This window comes from Microtus ochrogaster, chromosome 1 (genome assembly GCF_000317375.1).
Source record: "Microtus ochrogaster isolate Prairie Vole_2 chromosome 1, MicOch1.0, whole genome shotgun sequence".
NCBI classification, from domain to species: domain Eukaryota; kingdom Metazoa; phylum Chordata; class Mammalia; order Rodentia; family Cricetidae; genus Microtus; species Microtus ochrogaster.
The window spans coordinates 86,382,172-86,387,806 of NC_022009.1; positions in this window are offsets into that span (position 1 = coordinate 86,382,172).

Consider the following 5,635-nt stretch of genomic DNA (forward strand, 5'->3'; position numbering starts at 1 on the left):
CATTAATGTATTATATATTGTGTATTTTAATGTAGTCACTTAGTTTTGATATTATGCTAACAACAGAATCACACTAAGAACTGAGACCCCAGTGCAGTGGTTATTCATTCCTTGAGGTTGCATGCTTCAGTAGTGGAATTCCACAATGTCTATCTCTCACTGGTGGTGATGGGAAAGAAACAGACTGAGAACTAGTCATTACTCAGTTCACAAGACTCAGCAGTCCTAAACTGTACAAGTCCTAGTGGTTTCTTGATAAAAGTTTGTCCCAAACATATCAAGAAAGTTCTGAAATGATGGTGGTGATATCAGTGAAGGAATCAGTAGCAGCAGCAACTAAGCAAATAACTCAGCAGTAGAGGGAAATAGTAGGTAAAAGTCAAGATCCTTTTTCTTCTGCTGCATCCTTTTTATCTGGACTGCTACCACATGCTGCCAGTAATCAATGGTGCTTCAACATCATTAAAGGTAATCAGGACAGCTCAGGTGAGGTTTCCAATCAGACGATTCTAATTTATGTCAAGTTAATATTAAAAACAATCACAATTCTAATATTTGTGAGAATACAAATTAAAATTGCTATGAAATACAACTGCACAGTTACCAGCATGGCTAATTCCTATTGGCTGTTACATGTGTTGGTGAAAAAGCAAAGTAGATCAGGCTTTGTTTGGAATCCAAGCACAAAAGATATATGGATTTCAGAATCCCCTTCATAACCAGAAAATCTCCGATTCCACCCCAACTCTTAAATTCCCACTACCTCTCAAAATCCTGGTCTCAATGCCAGTGGCTCCACAGTTTGCTACAGCCATTCAACTGTCACCAACATTCAGAAAGTCCTTGGCCTTTCTCCATTGCAGCTCTTAATATTCTTTCTTTATTCTGTATGTTTTATGTTTTGATTATTATATAGCAAGGGAACTGTTTTTGTTTGTTTGTTTGGTCAATCTATTTGGTGTTTTGTAAATTCTTGTACCTTCATAGGCATGTTCTTCTTTAGGTTATTTTGTTGAATATATTTTCTGTGCCTTTAAGATGGAGTTCCCCTTCTTCTATCCCTATTATTCTTAGATTCTTTCTTTTCACGGTGTCACCGATTTCCTGGAGGATTTGCTCAAAGAATTTGTTAAATTTAATACCTTCTTTAATGTATGAATCTATCCATCTATATTATTTCCATTTTTAAGATTCTCTCTTCCATCTCTTGTATTCTCTTGGTTATGCTTGCCTCAGTAGTTCCTGTTTGTTTACCCAGATTTTCCATTTCCAGATTTCCCTCTGTTTGTGTGTTTTTTTTATTGCCCCTATTTCAGTTTTTAAGTCTTGAACTACTTCCTTCACCTGTTTGGTTGTTTTTCTTGGTTTTCTTGAGTTTCTTTAAGAGATTTATTGATTTCTTCCATATTTTTTGTTTGTCTTTTTCTCTATTTTTTAATAAATTGTTTCATTTCCTCTTTAAGGGTCTCTATCATCTTCATAAAGTTATATTTAAGTTTGTTTTCTTCTGTTTCTTGTTGGGTTAGGTTGATCAGGTCTTTCTGATGTATGATCACTGGGTTCTGGTGTTACAATGTTGCATGCATTGACACCTACCCATCTCTTTCTCTAATTGATGCCAGCAGTGTCTTTTATCCCTTGTTCTAATACTTGAAGTTTCTGTCTGTGTCTTAGGGAGCTGATCTTAGCCTACTCTGTGCAGAAACTCTTTGTGTCTCAGAGAGCAACTGAGGTCACTCTTGGCCTGCCCTCTTGGTTCCCTCCATGTAGTTGTAGCCTGTACTTCAGCTTTCCTCTGAGATTGCAAGGTATGGGTGGGTTTGGGGGCAAAGTGGGCCTTGTAGCTTATCAGGTCTTACTGATGGGAGAGTGTTGTAGCAGCCTACCTGCAGGAAGCTTGCCTGCTGGTTGGCTTGTAGTGACACTGAAGGATGTAGGAAAGGGGCCAGGGAACCATGGGCCTAGAGAGTAGAGTACCCAGCTGGTTGGCTGATCACTTACCTCTTGGTCTGTTTGTGCTTGAATGGATTTTTTGGGTGCTAATATTAAGTAGTAAACACTATGTCTGCTATGTCACTAGTTTAATTCATACAAAATTCAAGTTGGTGTAAACTTCTCTATAGTGATAGAAAAGGAGTCAGCAATTGACTGGATTTGAGGAATCAAAAGAGATGTGACATTAGTATTGTGCATAAAGAAATAGTGATTATTTTTTATTTCTTGCTTTGTAGAACATTTTCATTTGTATGTAAGGCATCAAATGTTATATGTTAAAAATGTCTAGCTGTCTAGTTTCAATTATGTTTCAGTAAAGCCTATTTATGATATCCTAAATTAACCATTCATTTCTTTATAACATTGATCTTTAATTTTTCTCAGTGATATAACAATTTTTCTCATATTTGAATAATATATAGGACCAAAGAAGTTTTGAACATTTTTCAAATATTTCTATTTGGCATGACTAATTAAGTCTGAATGAAAGTTGAGTTGAGAAAACATATAGCACTCAAAAATGATGAAGAAAACATATTATTATCTGTTCAAATGCTCAGTCAGACAATGTCATTTAAACAATAAGTTAATTGACATTTTTTGACATACTCTTACCTCCAAATCTCTCTATATGAATTTTCATATGGCATACATAGTCCTCACCACATGTATATTGAGGGGTTTTGACCAAGAACTATATAAGGCAACCTCCAGAGACCATATTGCATGCACCATGTAACCAGAAATTCTACATCTACTGGGAACCAAAAGTATTTTTATTTTTCTTTTTCTTTTCTTTCTTTCTTTCTTTTTTCTTTTTTTCTTGTTTTTTTTTGTTTTGTTTTGCGTTTTTTTGTTTGTTTTTTGTTTTTTTTTTGTTTTTTGAGGCAGGGTTTCTCTGTACCTTTGGAGCCTGCCCTGAAACTAACTTTTGTTGACTGCCAAGTGTACTTTCATTTTACACCTGTAGGTAGAGCTTCTTTGAGCATGTTTCATTTTTTTCTGAAACAAAAGTACAACTTGCTGTCTTTTGTATATTTCTAAGCAAAGAATGTTTATTCTATGATCTTATCCCTGAAAATTAATAGTATTTTCAAACTCTGATAAGAAAATATTTATTTTCTCAATTAAGAAATTGTGGCACATACTATTGATTTAAGTATATGTCACTAAATGGAAAACAAACTTGTCTTTGGCACTGGAGAGAAGATTCCTACTTTCATACTTGGGAAGCATAGCTTCCTGTCATGCAGAGGAAGACATAGCTCCTTCCATCATGCTGCTTGCTCACAAAAGCCTTGAAAAGAGTTCTCAAGTAAGCAGTTAGCATGCCAAAAAAAAATACTCTCTATTCCTCTGCAGTCTAATTACCTTTGTAGTGCTCACAATACTTCAAAATTATGTTCTTAGCTGTGTGGTATTTCAATTGTATTTTAATAAATAAAGACTGACTGAATATCTTAGAGTAAAGCAGCCCCACTGGTCAGCCTTACAGACCAGGTTATGGTATCACACACTTTTAATCCTAGTAGCCACAGTAATTGCCATAGAAACTAGGCAATGCATGCTTTTAATCTCAGTCATGCATACCTTTAATCCCAGCCATAGAAAGGATTATAAAATGAGATGAAACAGCTCTCAACACACAGTCTCATTCTAAGATTCCTAGAGGCAGGATTGCCATTTCAGACTGAGGTCGGCATAAGAACCACTGGCTGGTTGTTTTGCTTTTCAGATCTTCAGGTTGAACCCCAATTTCTGATCCTAAGCTTTTATTAATTGTGTTTCACTTATCTTCCTCAAATATTTAAACTTCATGAAAGTATGAAGAGCCTGCAAATTATTCTGCTTTATTCTTGAATCCTATTCTTTATGGTAAATAGGTGCTTAATAAATAGTTCTTAAAGAAAAGTGTGACCTAAACAACATTATCCCAATTAATAAACACCCTCATAAAATTTATTATGGCTTATTATTAGTTTTCAAGTAAATTGCTGTTGGTTTCTGTAGCAGGATTCTGCCAGCTGTCTGCTTGGTGTGAGGGAAAGTCTGCACAGAGCTAACAATATAAACACCAGGAACAGTTAGAAATAAGAAGCTCAGTTTATTTCAGAAAGCAGTAAGCCTTATATACTCCACCCTGCTTGGGGGGGAGGGGATCTGCCATGCTAGCATCTGCTGTGTTGATGTGGTTGCTGTTCATAGGTATACATAATCTCTCATCAGACATAGGTGCTGTTGTCAAGGCCCTCTGGCAGACCTACGCTGGCTTTTAGGAAATACCTACTGTGCATGCTCTTAATATTGGTTTATGTTGACTGGCTCTCAGGCCCATCAAGGATTGGTCATCCCACGGGTTTCCATTTTTATTATTTTGAAGAGAAATTTTCACAATTCTATTTATTAACTTGTATGCCATGTGTAGTGTTTTCCCACAAGATGATAACAAAGTTGGTTTATAGCTATAAAACAGACAAGTGGTTGTTCATATAGCTTTTCAAGAGAAAGCCAAATTAACCATTATAATAGACTCTTCTGCACACAATATTGTTAGGCATTAGTAGAAGGAACTCTGGAGATGTCCTGTAATTCATGACATACTATAAACAGCAAAAGCATCTGAATTTGTCACTATGATTATGTTTTTTAAACACTAAGCAGTATGTAAGATGAAATGTTTTTGTAAAACATTTTGTAAAAAAAAAGAGGCCCAAATAAGAAAATAAAACATGTCTATTACACTAGCACTTGGGAGACAGAGGCAGGACAATAGGGAGTTCAAGGATAGCCTCAGTGTGGTATCAAGTAGAAAGTCAGCTTGGTTTGCCTTTATTTGTGGCTAAGGATGCTGAATATTTCCTTAAGTGTCTTTTGGCCATTTGAGATTCTTTCTTTGAGAATTTCCTGTTTAATTCTGTACCCCATTCTTTAATTGAGTTATTTGGAATTTTGATATCAAATTTCTAAGTTCTTGATATATTTTGGAGATCAGTCTTCTGTCTGATGTTGGGTTACTGAAGGTCTTTTCCCATTCAGTAGGCTGGCTATTTTGTGTCCTTTGCTTTACAGAAGCTTCTCAATTTAAGGAGATTCCATTTATTTATTGTTGCTCTCAGTATCTGTGCTACTGAGTTTATATTTAGGAAGTGGTGTCCTGTGCCCATGCATTGACGGCTACTTACCACTCACTTTCTCTTCTATCAGGTTTAGTGTAGTTGGATTTATATTGAGGTTTTTAACACATTTAGACTTAAGTTTTGTGTATGGGGATAGATATGGATCTATTTTCATTCTTCTACATGCTAACATCCAGCTATGCTATCACCATTTGTTGAAGGTGCTTTTTTTTTCATCATATAATTTTTGCTTCTTTGTCAAAAATCAAGTGGTCATAGGTGTGTGGATTAATATCCTGGTCTTCAATCTTCAATTTTATAATTTTATTCCATTGGTTAACCTGTATTTTTTTTTTTTTGCCAATACCAAGCTATTTTCATTGCTGTAGCTCTGTAATAGTGTTATGTAAGGTATGGTGATGCCTCCAGAAGTGTCTTTATTTCACAGGATTGGTTTGGCTATTCTGGGTTTTTGTTTTTCCATATGAAGTTGAGTATTATTTTTTCAAGGTCTGTAAAGAACT